This window comes from Drosophila obscura, unplaced genomic scaffold (genome assembly GCF_018151105.1).
Source record: "Drosophila obscura isolate BZ-5 IFL unplaced genomic scaffold, ASM1815110v1 contig_26, whole genome shotgun sequence".
NCBI lineage: Eukaryota > Metazoa > Arthropoda > Insecta > Diptera > Drosophilidae > Drosophila > Drosophila obscura.
In genome coordinates this window covers 46414-64407 of record NW_024542813.1, presented here as the reverse complement: position 1 = coordinate 64407, position 17994 = coordinate 46414, and the positions used below count along the sequence as shown (strand labels likewise).

Below are 17994 nucleotides of genomic sequence, written 5' to 3'. Positions count from 1 at the left end.
CAGAAAAGGAAAAACAGATTTTAACGTCATCAGCGTACATTAATGTAGTTGAGTGCAGAATGACCTAAATGACTTCAATGAGGAACACCTTAGGTTACATTAACGACATTTGACAAAACATTAGTAAACAAAACACGCTGTGTGCGGTTCGACAGATACGACGATATCCAATGTACCCGATTTGTAGGAAAACCTAATGAGGATAGCTTATGGATCAGCAAAATATGATAAACAGAATCGAAAGCCTTGCTGAAATCTGTGAAAATTACATCCGTTTGCAAGCACCTTTGATAGCGCCGGTTGATTAGAGACGAGAATTATAGAAGGTTATTCGATGTTGATCGATGTCTACAAAAACAATGTTCCGACGGGGATATTAAGCTACAGAATGCGTGTTGCAATTGACGAGTAACAAGTTGCTCGATCAGCTTTGGAATAGTAGATAGCTTTGCAATACCGCGGTAGTTTTCTGGACTCCTTTTTATGAAGATGAATAAGAAGGTAGAATTCGTTCCAAATCACGGGGAGGCGAGAGCGCTCCAAAAATATATTTAAAAGGAAGGTCAAAGGTTGAGATAGGGCTTGAGCACAATATTTTAGAATGCAGCTCGAAACTTTATCTGGACCCGCAGAGAAAGAGACTGCGCTTTTTTCGAAGAAAGGAAGAAAAACGTTGTTTGCATGAGGTAGATGGTATGGATAAGGGGTGGATCGGCCGTATGCGATGAGTACGTCGATTGAAAGGTGACAAATAAATTTGCAATACCTTGAGCTGAAGATTCAGTTTTATATAGTAAATGAAGGGAAGGAGGGAACGCGATAGACTAACGTTTTGAAAAGAATTTTTGGTATTATCAGTTATACCAAAATCATGTTGACTACCAGGTAGCAACAAGTTTGATTCATCTTGCTGCCAAGAAAAAAATGGTATGTTAAAATCACACATTACTATGATCTTATCAGCACAACCTAAAGCAGAAACCACAGCATGTATGGCAGAAAGGTGGTTTAAATAAACAACGCCATCAGATCTAAGCGGAATATATGAACAGGTCAAAAAGATAAATAGATAAAAAATGATCGGAGACGGAGAAGCTAAGCCAGGTTTCAGTTATAGCGATAGCGTCAAAATAAAAAAAGGCACTATCCGTATGTATTTTGGTCAATTTACCTAGAAGACGTTCTGATATTGGATGGAGAAATGGTTTCTTAGTTTTTTTTAGATCTTAAGAACAGTGACTCTGGGTAGAATCTCTTGGAAGAAATTCATGCATATAAGTATGCCCAGGCCATGCAGACGGTTCCATGGCTCTGAAGAGAAGTGAATCAGGAAAAAGAATTTTTAACGAAGAAATACTACGCTTATGTGTAAAACTCAATGTAGTTATAAGGTAGTCCTCAGAAGGTGCTTTGAGATAAGAGAAAATATGCAGTTGGACATCTTCCGTTGTGACTTGTGGCATGAGACGAGAGACAAAGATTGATTTGCGGGAAATCACTGCCCTGTGTGGTAATCCAGAAAAGCGATCTGGTGGAGCTACTCTTAAAAGTCTCGGTGCTGGAGCTGAAGAAATAGTTAAGGCCGTTAGGCGTAAAAAAGGCTGGAGGCTCTGACGGCGGATTGACTTCCATCGGCGAAGGCTGACCACTTTGAGTAAAAATGAATCCGTTGGTTGTAGGTGAGAGGCAGGTGCTCCACTAGGTATGACCAGCAACAAGTATTGTTCGGGATTTTATACCTTGGTGATTCGGTCAAGAGTTTGAGGCCTGTAAGCTGCGATTCCAAGGTAAAAAACTTCTCGTTGAGAGCATTGAATTTTTTCCGCAAATCTTGGACACCATTCCTGGTTTTTCTCATGATGGTACGCATTTCCGACTCAATCTTCCGGCAGGCCAAACATGCCCAGGAGAGACCCATACGTTTGATATAAGCACATTTTCATATGACCCCCCCAGAAATTATGGCAAAGTCAGCAGCTGAGGTAGGAATCGACGGTAATGGTGTCACCAAATTCGCATTTCTTTGCACTGCAGATAATAGACAGACATCGTCAGCTGTGGAATCACGGTGCAGAGATAAGAAAAAGTAGTAGTGAGAGCCCAAGATAGATGAGAGACTGGGCAGCAGAGCAAGCACGACGATAAGCTATGTATGTATACGATGATATACGACGATAAGCTATGTATGTATAATAAGTTGAGCCAAGCATTTTTTTTTAATTTAAACGGGACACCCGTTAAATTTTTTATCTTGGGTCTGATAGTAATATTAAAGTTTTAATTTTTGTTTAAAACAATTTTTTAGAGGTTTTTTTCGAATTTTACAACAAAAATTTAAGCAAGAAAATTAAAAATTGCTATATGAGTTGGATAATTCGATGAAACCTATTGCATATACAGTTGTGTTAAATGAAATAGTAGTGCCGCACCTCATCACTTTCAAAACTCTTTTTGAGACGTTTCCAGTTATCCAACTTGAACAAATGATACCTTTTTAAATAGACTGGACTGCTAGCATTAGAAAACCGAAGAAATATCCATATCCATCCAAAAATCCATCTTCTTATGTTACGTGATATAAGCCGAATACCCATAAAATATGCTGTTCAATGAAATAGTACTGTTTTTTTAGAAAATTAAAATAAACAACGAAACTCAAATAAAAACATATATTTTATGTTCTTCATGTTTCTTGATCTTTAATATTTAGTTTTTAATCAATTTGGTTTTCATTGCGAACTTGCACCGGCCGAACATGGGTCATTAATCTGTTGCCTACGCTTCAATAGGATTTGAGCCAATAATCCTTGAACCACTTGTTAAAACTTTGCTCTGCTTGACGGATTTGCAGTTGCAACAATGTATTTGGTATTTTCCCATAAGATTTCGATTAGATTAATATCCAGTTGGACAGTTGGCCATGGCAAAACGTCGATCTTTTCCGATAAAAATCAATTCCTAGCGAGCTTTTCTGGGTGTTTCAAGTCATTATCCGGTTAAAAGATCCTTTTAACAGGAATTTTTCAACTGTAATATGAATGTAATGTATTCTAAAGTATGCCTACATTCACAGTTTTGCTCAAAACCATACTATACTCAAACGCCAGGCTAGAAAGTACTAGCTCATATGTATGAGCTGGGCCCCATAAGGCTTAGCCTAGCATGCCCAATGCTATATTTTTCATGATTTTAGTTGGTAATCGGATTTCTGTGAATGCCAAACATATTCTTTTGAGTCTATCGTACCAAATAATACAACCTTACTATCATCAGTAAAAAGTATTTTTGTCACTGTGACACAGGCCATTCCACATTCGTTTTTCCAAACTGAAGTCGTGCACCCATGTACCCTCAGACACAAACGCGGAGCCTTCTGGCACTTCTTGCATTGAAATAATGTGTAATCAACCGAGTACAAACTGTCACATCACTGGCAGAGCGAAATAAAGCTGTTTTCATAATTTTTGAGGATATTGAAGGCATGGTCTTGCCGTCGACCATCGCCGACCACCCTCTAAAAAATAAGTTTTACGCATACAAAATTGATTAACAGACTACTTCTTATAGTTAATTGGCTTAAATACAATAATGGGAGAGCATACAACTTAGTTTTCAATCCCATTATACCTTCTGCCTCAAGTTTATAGTCTAACTCTTAGTTATACTCTTCTGGACCGAGCAATGATTTCTTCAACGCTTCAAAATCAAAAGTACCGCTATGTCTAAAACTTTCTTTCATCAAATTATGCGATAACCAAATTGAGCTTACGGGTGGTGACTTATTTAAATTAATTTTCTTGGTTTTTCTTTTTAAAATTAATTTAACCCAGCACTACTATTTCATTGAACAGCAGATATCATTGGTAGTTGTCTTAAGTCATGAAAAACAAGAAGATGGAATGCAAATGTAAAGGGGTTTCTTCGAGTTTATAATGCTTACATTCCAGGCTTTTCGTAAAGGTTTTTGTTCACTTTGTTCAATTTGAAAGACTAGAAATATCTCAAAAAGTGTTTTCAAAGTAGTGTTAGTAGTAGTATTTCATTGAACACAACTGTACATTTAAACCATTCATATCGTCATTAATCAGTTATTAGCAGTAAAAAACTTGCAAATGTTTTTGCGAACTAGTTAAATATATATATCAATCTCAGCTTAACTTCTTGGTTTTCACCAATCGTTCATTTTTTAACAGTAACTAAAAAACCAGAAGGAACGTGTGTCGCTTATCGGGACGCGACTCTACTACCCGTACTCAGGCAATATATAAATTTTTGAGCTTATGATTTATGTAGAATTTAAAAACATTTTACATTTTTTTGCTACATCTGTTATCTACATCTACACTGCATATTGTACATCTAACATGTAGATTTTACATGTACCATTTAGATTCTACATCTTCACCGCCAGCGGGCGCTCGTGTACATAACGAGGCAGAGTGTGCGAGCGATAAATAAAATGAGTAGCGGGTCTCTGGCTGAAGTAGGCGGGGGAAGCAACTAAAAATGAATTTCTTCATTCTGGCTATATTTAAGATCCGATCTGATTCAGATTCGGCAATCTGGTATATATGGTCATTCTCTACGATACTGCGTCTTCAGTTTTATCGTATCTTTAAAATTTTGAAATAAACTTATAGCAGTGTGATATCACATGAGTCTGGAAACAAAATTTGGTTGCTCTAGCTCTTATAGTCTCTGAGATCTAGGCGCTCATCAAGACGAACAGACGGACATGGCTATATCGACTCGGCTAATGATGCTGATCAGGAAAATATATACTTTATGGGATCGGAAACGTTTCCTTCTCTGCGTTGCACACATCCACTTTTACCACAAAAACAATATACCCCTTAACTCTTTTTTGAGCACGGGTATAACGAGGGGGAACGTTGTGAGGCGCGTTTACTTTTATACCCGATACTCAGGTCGGTCATATTTTAGAATATTTTATTTGTTTCCATTTCTCCGCTATTGTTTTTAGTTCTGCTAAATTTGTGTCTCTTTCTTTCTTTTCACACCGTTCTAGATCGTTCTCCTCCACCTGAGGGCGCACACAGCTCGAGGCAGATTGTGTGAACTGCAGCGCTGGTAGGGTAGCCAGTGCAAATTATTCATTCATTCATTCTGGCGTCCTTTGCGGGGGCGCTGCATTATTTTGAAACCAACTTAATTCAGTGTGATATCAAATGAGTCGGCACACAAAGTTTGGTTGCTCTAGCTCTTATGGTCTCTGAGAACTAGGCGTCAGAAAACACGGACGGACGGACAGCCATACATGGCTATATCGACTTGGCTTTCGATGCTGATTAAGAATATATATACTTTATGGCAAACGTCGAAAACGTTTCCTTCTGTGACTTACACCCATCTACTTCGATCACAAATCGAATATAGCACTAAACTCTTCCAGTACCAGGTATATAACGAGAAGGAATGTTGTGAGTCGCTTCTGTGCACGCGACTCTACTTTTATACCCGTACTCAGTCAGTATATAAATTTGTAAGCTTATGATCTAAATTTAAAAGTTTTAAAATATTTTACATTTTACATTATATTTTTTTGCTACATCTGTCATCATATCCATCTAAAATGTAGATTATACATCTAAAATGTAAATTATACAGCTTCTCCGCAGAGTGTGGGCGAGAGAATAAGTAGCGTCAGCAGCGCAGAGAAGGGCGGGATAAGATAAAAATATCTAATATTAGATTGGGCGGAAATGCCGCGTTTTGGCATTAACGTTAATGTTAAGTTGTAATCATAGTTTTATTATTACTCCCTTTAAATAAATGTCCATACTGCGTAAAAAATTAAAAACCTATTTTTTGGCGCTTCTCGGCTTTTTGTTAGCCCTTTAAAGTTAGATATTTGAGCTTGTCAAAATTTTTATTGTTTTTGGCTGTAAATATTGGTAACGTTTGAAGGTTAACGATTTCCATCTAAAACAACCAAACAACATTATATAATATGGATAATTTACATCAAGGTATTAAGAATATAGTTAAGAATGCTTCAGTTAAATGCTGTTTTGTTTCGTTCTGATTTTAATTTTTTTGTTGGCAGATGTTTTATTTCTAACCTAACCTAAAATAGTTATCTTTGATGGAGTAAATGTAGTAGGATTGCGCGGGGTTGCTAATATTGTTAATGTTGTAGTGTGTGTTTTTGTATGTATATTTAAGTAGAGTTAACAACTTTAATCTAATTTATTCGGACATGGTCGATATTTGATCATTTGATAATATTTCCCAGACGGTAAGCTACAGCTACAAAAATTTCGGGTTCAATTTATAGCTGCATTTATAAGCTTTTCAGAATGATAAAGTTTATTACAACAAGCTATAAGATATTTAAGTTATGTGAAAAAAAGCAATACCTCTGAAAAAAAACATCATAATAATTAAAAATTTTTGTGTATTGAAAAATAAAAATTAAAAATGATCCAGTGGAAAAATTTTATTTGTGAAGTAACACTCAAAAACTAAAAAAAATTGTAATTTGGTGCAAATTTTGAATGTTGGACGTGGAGAAGGCGTGTTCGCATCGGTCACAAAATTAATTCGAACAGCCAATATGCCAAGTTGAAACTTTCTAGCTTTACCGGTTAGGCTAATGCCAAAAACGGCATTTCCGCCCACTGTGCATTGGTTCTTTTAACTTAGTCAATTTAGCCAATTTTTCCAATTTGTTTCCAATTGCTTGTTGAAGTCGTTGGAATCAAAACTTTTCTGCCAAGCCATTTCTTCAGGGTTGAAAACAAGAAATAGTCGCTAGAGAGGGTGAGGCTGCAATTCGTAGTCCGATTCATGTATTTTTGCCATGGAAACTGCACATTTCTGCAACCCTGAATTTTTGTCGATTGTGAGCAAATGTGGAGCCATTCCTACGCAAAATTATCATTTAAAATGAAAACTTTCAATATCCGATCAGCCAACACGGTGTAGTGAAAATTTTCCAATTGGTTCGAGTAGCTAACCTTAGCTGGGCGTCCAGGATGTTGGATGGCATCGTTTGCGCTTGTTCAGCCACATCGAAATTCAGCAATCCACTTTTTATACCCGTACTCAAAAAAGAGTTAAGGGGTATATTAGATTTGTGGTAAAAGTGGATGTGTGCAACGCAGAGAAGGAAACGTTTCCGACCCCATAAATTATATATATTCTTGATCAGCATCAATAGCCGAGTCGATATAGCCATGTCCGTCTGTCCGCCCGTCTGTCCGTCCGTCCGTCCTTCTTAATGAGCGCCTGGATCTCAGAGACTATAAAAGCTAGAGCAACCAAATTTTGTTTCCAGACTCATGTGATATCACACTGCTACAAGTGTATTTCAAAATTTCGCCCCGCCCCCTTCCGCCCCCACAAAGGACGAAAATCTGTGGCAGCCACATTGTTAAATATACGATAAAACTAAAAACGCAGTATCGTAGAGAATAACCATATCTACCAGATTGCCAAATCTGAATCAGATCGGATCATTATAGCCAGAATGAAGAAATTAATTTTCAGTGGTTTCCCCCGCCCCCCTCCTGCCAACGACCACGCTACTCATTCGCTTTCTCGCTCGCACACTCTGCCGCGTTCAGTGCGCGAGCAACCCCTCACGGGGGAAATGTAGAATCTAAATGGTACATGCATAATCTACATGTTAGATGTAAAATATACATGTAGATGTAGAAAACAGATGTAGCAAAAAAATGTAAAGTGTAAAATTTTTTTTTTTATTTTAAAATTCTAAAAAATTATAAGCTCATACTCATACTTATACTGACTGAGTACGGGCATAAGTAGAGTCGCGTCCCCAGAAGCGACTCACACGTTCCTTCTCGTTTACTATTAAAATTGATGAAGCAGAGTTCCTATAGTATTTATCATGCTGGTTGCAGTGGTGGTTTTTTCCGCAAAAAAATAATGCTTAATGAGCAAACAAATTAAGTTTTCTCCATTTCTTTTCATATAACTAGGCATAATATAATGCGATTGCCAAAACGATGGCATATTTAACTAAAATATTTCAATTTCCAAAAAAAACAAGATTTTTTCAAGATAAATTTGAAATGAAACACTATCGATAACAAAAAGTTACGAAAACCGGCAACAATTTCAATTCGTACGAATTGTCCCAAAATCTTAATCGCAAAAATTTACGAAAAGCTGAGCATAGCGGATTGTTACAAATACTTACCAACTGTAGCAAACGCCTTATCAAATCCCTATTAGCTCAAATCCTCTGCAACGCATTGCAGTTAGCATTAAAACCAAAGATTTTAATCAACACCTGTTACAACACCTCTCCGTGGAGCTCACTAGTGGAAAAAAAATCGAAAACTTTCTCTCTAAGCCAACCCCACCGTCTTAAACGATGGGTCGCCCACCCACCTATCTGTAGTTTATCTAAACCCAAAAATGTTGGCCAAGAATTATTTTTTTTTCGTCTTTTCCCGAGTTTTTAAGGTCAAAATTTAAAAAAAAAAAAAATATACCGCAAAAAAATGATGAAATTACGATTTATAGTTGCATTTGGCAGCTTTTCAGAACTTCAAAGTTCTGTGTAACCAGATATAAGATACTTAAGTTATGTGAAAAAAAAGCATTAATTTCAGGTAAAATTATTTTTGAGCTGTTTTGGTCAAACGGCTTCAAATTGACCGTTTATCCATAAATTCTAATGAGCAATACCTTAAACGACGCCTAATTAATGCGTCTATCTAAAACTAAAAATGTTGGCCAAGAATAATTTGTTTTTCGACTTTTCCCGAGTTTTTAAAGTCAAAATTTCAAAAAAAAATAAATAAATATCGCAAAAAATGAAGAAATTTGATTTGAAAGCTTAATATCTTCTAGGTGTTAAGCTGCAGATACATAAAGTCTGGGTCGGATTTATAGCTGCGCTTGTCAGCTTTTCAGAACTTCAAACTTCTATGCAACCAGATATAAGATACTAAAGTTATGTGAAAAATAGAAGCACTACCTCTGAAAAAAACCAAGAAAAAAATACCAGATTTTAAAAATTCTTTAAAAAAAAATTACACCATAAAAAAAATAATAAAGTACAACAAAAAATTTTAAATCCCGAAATCAATTGAAAACTAACTTTACGGAAGCGATCACTTTCCGATCACTACTTCTTTTACCACGCAGATTGAAACAGAAAATTATAAATCAACTTCCAAATACAAAACTGATAAAGCAGACTGGGACAAGTTGTATCACCTACTCTTGCAATTCACGAAGCATACAAGAGAGCCAATGCTCTCTTCAAAAGAGAAGCAAAAAACTTAAAATGAAAATCGCTTAAACACTACAAACACGACAAACAATTACAAAGAAAATTATTTTAGTCAACGATAAACCTATTAATAAGTACATCTACGGATATTGATGAAGCACTAGCCACACCATGGTCAAACCATTCCAAAGACCAAAGTCAACACGACATTTAGGCTGTGGCCCAAAACCAGTTTTTCTTATAGATTTCGGAGTTAAAAAATTTTTAATTTTTAATTGGTCTATCTTAAACTAAAAATGTTGGCGAAGAATTTTTTTTTCTACTTTTCCTGAGTTTTAAAAGTCAAAATTAAAAAAAAAAAAAAAAAAATACCGCAAAAAATGATGATGATGATGTTGAGTTTGAAAGCTTAAAGCTCCAGGCTGCAGCTTTAAAGTGTCGGCTTTTTAGCTGCATTTTCATGCAACTATAAGTTATGTGAAAAATAGAAGCACTACTGAAAAAAACCATGTAAAAAAATGAAAGATTTTAAAAATTCTGTAAAAAAAATTATACCATAAAAAAAAGTAGTACAAAAGTTTTAAAATCCCAAAATCTATCAGAAAAAGTCATTTTCGTCCACAGCGGAAAGAAAAAGTTCAATTTTTTCGAGGAGTGTTATTTATACAATAAAATTGTTAGCCTTTCTATTAAATATACTCCCACCACATTATCTGCCTCATCCTCAGCCAGATACCTTGACAATTCTATAACATTGATCAAACTCGAAGCTTCCTTATCCCAAACGAAGGGTAAAACTTCAGGAGTAGACAGGATCTCATATCCATTTCTAAAGAGGGTACGCCCCAATGTTAAGCGAAGCTTATTAACAAATACAACTTAATTTTAGACAATGTCCCTGTTCCTAAGCTAAATAAACCTACGCACGAGACTGATAGTTATAGGCCAATTTCATTGCTACCTTGGCAAACTAAAATCATTGCTCGCAGACTAATGTAGTATAACGACAGGAAACCCACAGCCAAGTTACTAAAAATTCAACATTTGGTGTCAGAGACGCCCTTTCCTCAAAAAATCCTGTCTCCTTACTAGGAACAGATTTTGAAAAAGCGTTTGATCGTGTAGGTGTCCATGCCGTCCTTGATGACCTTGCACTTTGGGGGGTGGGTCCTAAGGCATTTAACGCAGTAAAAGCATTCATGCCGCATTCACTCTCCTCCAGTTGCACTTCATAATGCCATCTCACAGGGTTCTCAAATAAGATTACAATTAGAATTTAGACTAAACATAGTCATAAAAAAGACCCCTTATACTTGCCAAAATCGACTACAGACTTTCGATTTTCAGATGGAGTGCAGCTACAAACATAAGAAAGATCCAAGTACCGTACCACAATTGCGTGTGCCGCAGCATAAACGCCTTCCCCACATCGCCAACAAAATGTATCTTAGCAGAAGCAGGCCTTCCGTCCATCCCACACAGGTTATACGAAACCACCTTCAGACTGCTTCCAAAACTCTCGTCATCGACCAACCATATAATAAACAAATATTTCACGAATGCCATGAATTCTAAACGTAAACATAAGTAACGTCAACCAAACGACGTTGCGCCATGATCTGGGAAGATCACAAAACTACAACCCCCAGAGACATATAAAACCGACTTTGCTTTTCTCCATGGAAGCTACGGAATTCGTCCCGCAACCTCCAACTTTACCAAAAAAAAAAAATAAAATAAAATACAACGATCGTCGTTTTCAGAAAACTTTTCTTGGAAGAGTCTTGCAAAAAGCACCCTTACTGGCTATACACTGATGCATTGAAAAACAGTACTGGTACCGGCTTTGCCGTGGTTAACAGCGAAAATGTCATTATCGCAAGAGGCATTCTACCTCAGTACTCCTCATAATTCATTGCAGAGGCTTACTCCATTCGTAAAGCCTGCACATTCGCAAATGAAAACCCTGGTATATTTACGATCAGCACGGATAGCCTCTCCACTATAGAGGCAGACAAGAACCTTAACTGCCACAATGAAATAATTGCCGACATCAGCAACCTGTGCATACAGTAACTAAAAAAAGCTTAAAGCTTTTCTAGGTGCCCAGTCCCCTGGGTATCCAAGAAAATGAGGATGCGGATCAACCTACAAGCCTCGTTAAAAATGCACCAAATTTCCTCCATACCCCCCACAAATGAAAATGACATAAATGACATGACATAAGCCGATCGCGAAAAAGAAGGAAAGGTGTTAGACTAATATTCGAAGAAAGTTGGAGCTAACACAACTAAAGAGTCAAACATGCAAAGATACCTAATAAATAATACTAATAATAATAATAATACTAATAACAGGAGAGGTATGTTAGTTTTAGTGATTTAAGAATAGGCAGGGAATTAGTGGTTGATATTATATGGTAGAGTCGTATGGTAGAGTTATAGTCCGAGCATAAGACCCTATCCGGTTCAGGCAAGGAATAAATCGATCTACAAATTGAAAGGAACAAAGGAATACAGTTTTTAGTGTATCTAATAGGAATCGTGAAGTTTATGCGGCTCAACAAGTCAGGGCTATCTACGTCAACCTTGATCAGGTTGTGCATAAAAATCACACCAAGCTTTTTTCTACAACTACATAACTAGGGTTGGAAGATTTATTAAAAGCAATTACGAGGGTAAGATGGCAGTCTCACACTTGCATCCCAGTTAAGACCACGCAGAGCAAAAAAAGTTTTCTGGACTGATTCTATACGGTCCTGATGTACCATGTACCATGGTAGAAATGTGTTCAGAAAACTTTAACGTGGGGTCTGGTGTAACACCAATATGATCAACCAAGGTAATTCTTTCAAGAGAACCACAGCAGAGGGTGTAAGGAGGCAAAAATGGGCTGGACGATGAAATGTCATTACATTGCATTTCGAGGCATTTAGGTGTAACATATTTGCACAACACCATGACAGAAAGTTATTGAGATCGGATTGCAATCGACAGTAAAATAAAATGTCCTTATACTGGACACAGGGTTTAACACAATCCGCATACATAAGTGTTCGAGAGTTTGTTCATACTGAAAGCACGTCATTAATAAAGAGTGTGAAAAGAAGGGGGCCGAGATGGTTGCCCTGTGGTAGTCCAGAAGTAACCTTAACAGGTGAAGAGAAGGAGTTTTTGATGAGGACTCTTTGAGACCTAGAACGAAGGTAGCTAGAAATCTATCTCAAAAGATTAGGCGGAAACCCTAAAAGGCCAAGTTTTTGTGCTAGAAGGGTTACAGAATCGAATGCTTTACTGAAATCAGTGTAAATAACTTCCGTCTGCAAGTTACCTTGGAAGCCTTTAATGGTAAGAGAGTTGAACTATAGTAAATTTGTGGTTTTTGATCGTCGCCTTAAAAATTCCTTCTGAGCTGGAGATTTGCCGAGATGTTGCAAATGCAGAGTTAAAATTTTCTCAAACATTTTAGGAATAGCGGATAACTTAGATATACCTCTATAATTATTTTCATCAGAATTGCTACCTTTCTTATGGAGCGGAATAATAAAAGATTCCTTCTAGATTGGGGGGAAGCAGGAAGAATTAATGGGTAGGGTGAGTAGTTTAAGCAGGGGTCCACACAGAGTGTCGGCAAAGTTCCTGAGTACACAGCCGGGAACTCCGTCAGTACCTGGTGAATACACCGGCTTAGTCAAAGATCGTACAGCAGAGAGCTTTCATTTAACACGGGACTGAAAATGCCGTTCGACCTTGGTAAACTGTATGGATTCGGCTAACCAGAGTAGCTTTCATGAGAATAGGTTGTTTGGAAAAATTTGGCAAAAAGATTGGCAATTGCCTGATCATTGTTTGCTGACAAATGGAGAAATGATAGCGGGGATGGAAAACGTATCCTGCATCGATATAGGTAGTTTTGATAGCACTGAACGTTAAAAACGGAGAAATTTGACCGAGCTATTACATAGCGAGAGAGAGACAGAGAACCAACTTCTTGATATATTTTATTGTCTTGATTTTCTTGAAATATTTTATTAAGTCTTGATTTTAAGTTTTTAGACCGGATAACTCTTTGGTAAACCAATGAGGCTTCCCAGATATAATAGGACAAAAATAATAAATAACGTCAGTGCACAATTCGATCCAATACAGTAGGTCCAATATCGACCGACACTTCGAATGTGGGGGGGTAGGAGTCTTCAGGTATAATGCGCGGAGGGGCTCGGGTTAGCAACGCTATGGTCGGATCCGAGACAAAGCACAGATCAAGCAATCGACCCAAGGAATTTTTCACATGGTTGACTTGAGACAGGGATAGGTCTAGCAAGCCGTCGATAAAGTCATGTCGTGACAATTTAACCAGGGTATTAGACTCGTTTACCAAAGACCAAACAGTACCTGGAATATTGATAACAGTTGACGTGTGTTCAGATCTTAACTTGCTTAACGAAAGGAAACCCACTCCGCAGTTCAAATGGTTCGAGTGCTAGTTGCGACGATAAACTGTAGACGGTTTATGTACCGTATGAAACCGAAGGAACAAAAAATTACACAATAACAGAGACTATAAGAGCAAGAGCAACCAAATTTTATTTCCAGACTCATGTGATATCACACAGCTAGAAGTGTATTTCAAAATTTCGCAACGCCCCCTTTCGCCACCACATCGGTGGCAGCCACAATTTTAAAGATACCAGAAAAGTAAAAACGCAGTATCGTAGAGAATGGCCATATCTACAGGATTGTCGGTATCTGGTACAGATCGGATCATTATTATAGCCAGAATGAAGAAAATATTTTTCAGTTGCTTTCCCCGCCACCCCAGCCAACGCTAATCATTCTCTTTCTCGTTCGCACACTCTGCCGCGTTCAGTGCGCGAGCAACCCCTAGCGGAGGAGATGTAGAATTTAAATGGTACATGTATAATCTACATGTTAGATGCAGAATATACATAGTATATGTAGATGTAGATAGCAGATGTAGCAAAAAAATGTAAAATGTTCTTTTTTTTTAATTCTAAAAAATTAAAGCTCAAAAATGTCTATACTGACTGAGTACGGGTATAAGTAGAATCGCGTCCCCAGAAGCGACTCACACGTTCCTTCTCGTTTTTCTATAAATATTGATGATTTGACTTAAGTTTCTTCTTTTCCAATCTGCAATTAACGTAGTCTCTAAAAAAATTAAAAATCTTTTTGTGAAGTGATCGCAAGTCCTTTTATTAAGGATATATTAAAAGTCTTATTGGCACTACTATTATTTTGATCACAGCTTATTCTAATAACACTAGTCGACACATTTTCGCTGTGGCCCAAAATGACTTTTTCTGATAGATGTAGGGATTTACAATTTTTTTGAGAATTATGTTTTTTTTTAAATTTAGTTTTTTATTAAGAATTTTTTAAAATCTGGTATTTTTTCATGTTTTTTTCAGAGGTAGTGCTTCTATTTTTCAAATAACTTAAGTGTCTTATATCTGGTTGCATAGAACTTTGCTGTTCTGACAAGCTGACAAATTCAGCTTTAAATTCGACCCAGACACTTTATAGGTGAAGCTTAACGTCTGGAAGATATTAAGCTTTCAAATTCAAATTTTATAATATTTTTGCGGTGTTTTTTGCCAAAATTTTGACTTAAAAAACTAAGGAAGTCAAAAAAAAATATTTCTTGGCATGAATTTTTGATTTTGGCGCATTAACTAGGCTTTGTTTAATATGTCGTTTGAACAAAACGACTCAAAACTCATTTTACCTGAAAAAATACCGTCCGGTAAGTTGCTGGTCCAACTTCCCATAAGTAGCTAAGATATAAGATTTCATGTATTAACCCAAACAACCATCAGTAATTTTCAGTAAGTTTTAATAAAATAAAGAATTTTTTATTCAAGTGTTATGTTACTACAATATTTTTAAGATTAGTAATGAATTGGGTTTGTTACTGCTTTTTACTATTTCTAAAACGGTAACTTGGCTGTCTTCATTTGTCATTAGAATCAGATTCCCTAATGAGAGTCCACACATAGTCGCCCAACATATTCTCATTCCAAACACCTTGATACCGTCGTTCCATAGTTTTTATTTGTTTGGTGAAATCTCTCTCCGTGTTCATCACTAACGTCCCTTAGGTTTGCCGGAAAAAGTCTAAGTGGGAGTGCAGGAAATAGATTTTTAGTGACTCCAATTTTTTCATAGCTCTCAATTAGGTCTTGAACGATATTAAAGTAATCATCACTCTTGCTGTTACAAGAAAATGTGTTGTAACGAGTCGGAATGAGTTCCAGGCTGCTTTTACATTCGTAGATACAATTTTTTCAAATCCATCATCTTTAAGTAGTGTTCGAATTTGGGGGCCATCAAATACGCATTCTATAACTTTGCCAGCGACACGTGGAAAAAAGTTTTTAGGTAACTCGTCGATTCACCTTACTTATCCATTACTTTAACAAAAGTTTTCATTAGTACCAGCTTAATGTGTAATGGTGGTAAAATAAGGTTTTCAAACTTATAGCTGCATTTGTCCGTTTTGCAGAACTGCAAAGTTCTATGCAACCAGATATAAGCCACCTAAGTTATGTTAAAAATAGAAGCACTACCTCTGAACAAAAGCATTAGAAAAAATACCAAATTTAAAAAATTCTTAAAAAAAAAACTAAACCATACAAAAATATATAATTTAAAAAATTTAAAATCCAGAAATTTATCAGAAAAAGTCATTTTGGTCCACAGCGGGAAGAAAAAGTTCAATTTTGTAATTATACCCGTACTCAAAAAGAGTTAAGAGGTATATTAGATTTGTGGTAAAAGTGGATGTGTGTAACGCAGAGAAGAAAATGTTTCCGACCCCATAAAGTATATATATTCTTGATTAGCATCAAAAGCCGAGTCGATATAGCCATGTCTGTCTGTCCGTCCGTCTTGTTGAGCGCATAGTCCTCAGGGACTATAACACCTAGAGTAACAAAAATTTGTTTCCGGACTTATGTGATACAAGTGTATTTCAAAATTTCGTCCCGCCCCCACAAAGCACGAAAATCTGTGGCAGCCACAAATTTAAAGATACCAAAAAAGTATCGTATCGCAGTATCGTAGAGAATGACCATATCTACCAGATTGCCGAATCTGAATCAGATCGGATCATTATTATAGCCAGAATAAAGAAATTAATTTTCAGGTGCTCCCCCCGCTTCCTTCGGCGCTGCTACTCATTCACTTTCTCGCTGGCACACACTCTGTCCTCTGCAATGCGCGACCTTTGCGTAGAAGATGAAGAATCTACATTGTGTATGTATTTACATTTTAGATGTGCAATCGACATTGTAGATGAAGATAACAGATGTAGCAAAAAAAAAAAAATTTAGAATATTTTAAAATTCTACATAAATCATAAGCTTACAACTTTATATATTGACTGAGTACGGGTATAAAAGTAGAGTCGCGTCCGTAGAAGCGACTCACACGTTCCTTATCGTTTCAGATCCAATTTTGGGGCTAGTTTAAAAAAAAAATTGTTTATAAAAAGGGCACAAGCTCAATTGCCCTGGTAATGGTGTCAAATCCATTTCAATGCATCAATCAGTCATATATTTTTCCATTTTCCAATTAAGATTCGCTTTTTTGTAGAAAAAGCCGTTTACTTTTCATTTCGGCGGGGAATTCTTAGCCGTTCAAAAAACGGAAAAGTTTTGCGTTTTTACTAATGCCACCTAACCTTCAGTTCTGAAAAGTAAATCACAAATTGTATGTGAAAGTGATAACCGGACCCTGTCTGATTACATCGAATATTTAAAAAATTCATTGTTAGTTGGCAGCAAAGCAAAACGCAATCTTTTTGGGAAAAGTGGCATTTTAAGTTATTAATTTACGATTGTTAACCTCCTGTAAGGAGTCACTTCCCATCTGGTCATTTTATTTGTATATTGGGTTCATTTAAAATATTTAAGCACAATTTAAATTTTGTCAATGCAATCATTTGTGATCGATTTTCCCGCTGCGGCGTCTTCTTTAATTCTGGTATTATGGTTCTTGCCTGTTGAATATTGATCAACTTATGTGCTTAGAACACAACAGCTTAGCACCGAGGATCAACACCAACCCGACAATTTTTGTGACTAAGTTGTATGTACATATTTCCATAACATATTTTCATACAACGGAAAAACATGTCAATTCGTTAATATGAATATTTTTGTGTACATACATCTATATACATACATGAATATTACTATTGCATATCTGCTTCGACACTGGTGTAATGACACGATTAAATTAATACAAACGTTTATTCAATTTTTAATTTTCAATACAACATGCAATACAATGTCGAACACATGGTGGAGTTTAACAAGTGCTATTTACTTTCGTAGCTTATACAAATCTGCTATTATAATTAGTTATTGTTTTCTTTTATTGGATTATATTCTCAAGCTATATAATATTTATCCAAATATGTAACTACCTAGATATTCAACCAGTGTTTTTCTCAAATTACAGAAACAATGTCATTAGTCTTAGGCCGGGTTGACTTCCGATAATTAAAAAAAATAAATGGTATTCCTGTTGGTGTTGAAACACTGGTAGTCCCATCCATTTTTGGGATTGTCTGTTCCGAAAATTTCCCAGTTCTTACACCATCAATCTGGGATGTTCCTAATTCGCACGTTTCTGTGGGGTATTTTTTCGATAATTGTCATATGCAACCATCAATATTTGACATTAAAGCCTAGTACTCAGACGCGCTAAATTTTCAGTCGACCGAAAGTGCTATAT

At 36.4% G+C, this 17994-nt stretch overlaps 1 protein-coding gene across 2 annotated transcripts in view; it reads right to left on the bottom strand.

Moving 5' to 3' along the window:
* LOC111079895 (stromal interaction molecule homolog) overlaps positions 1-17742 on the bottom strand; it is a 166860-nt gene extending 149118 nt beyond the window's left edge. The window contains exon 1 of one of the 2 annotated variants that reach the window (XM_041594431.1): positions 17684-17742. The gene's annotated coding sequence lies outside the window, so the exon portion shown is untranslated. Of the gene's footprint in view, positions 1-17439 lie in introns of both variants that reach the window. The other variant, XM_041594430.1, reaches the window with a different exon arrangement.
* Positions 17743-17994: the final 252 nt, after the last annotated feature.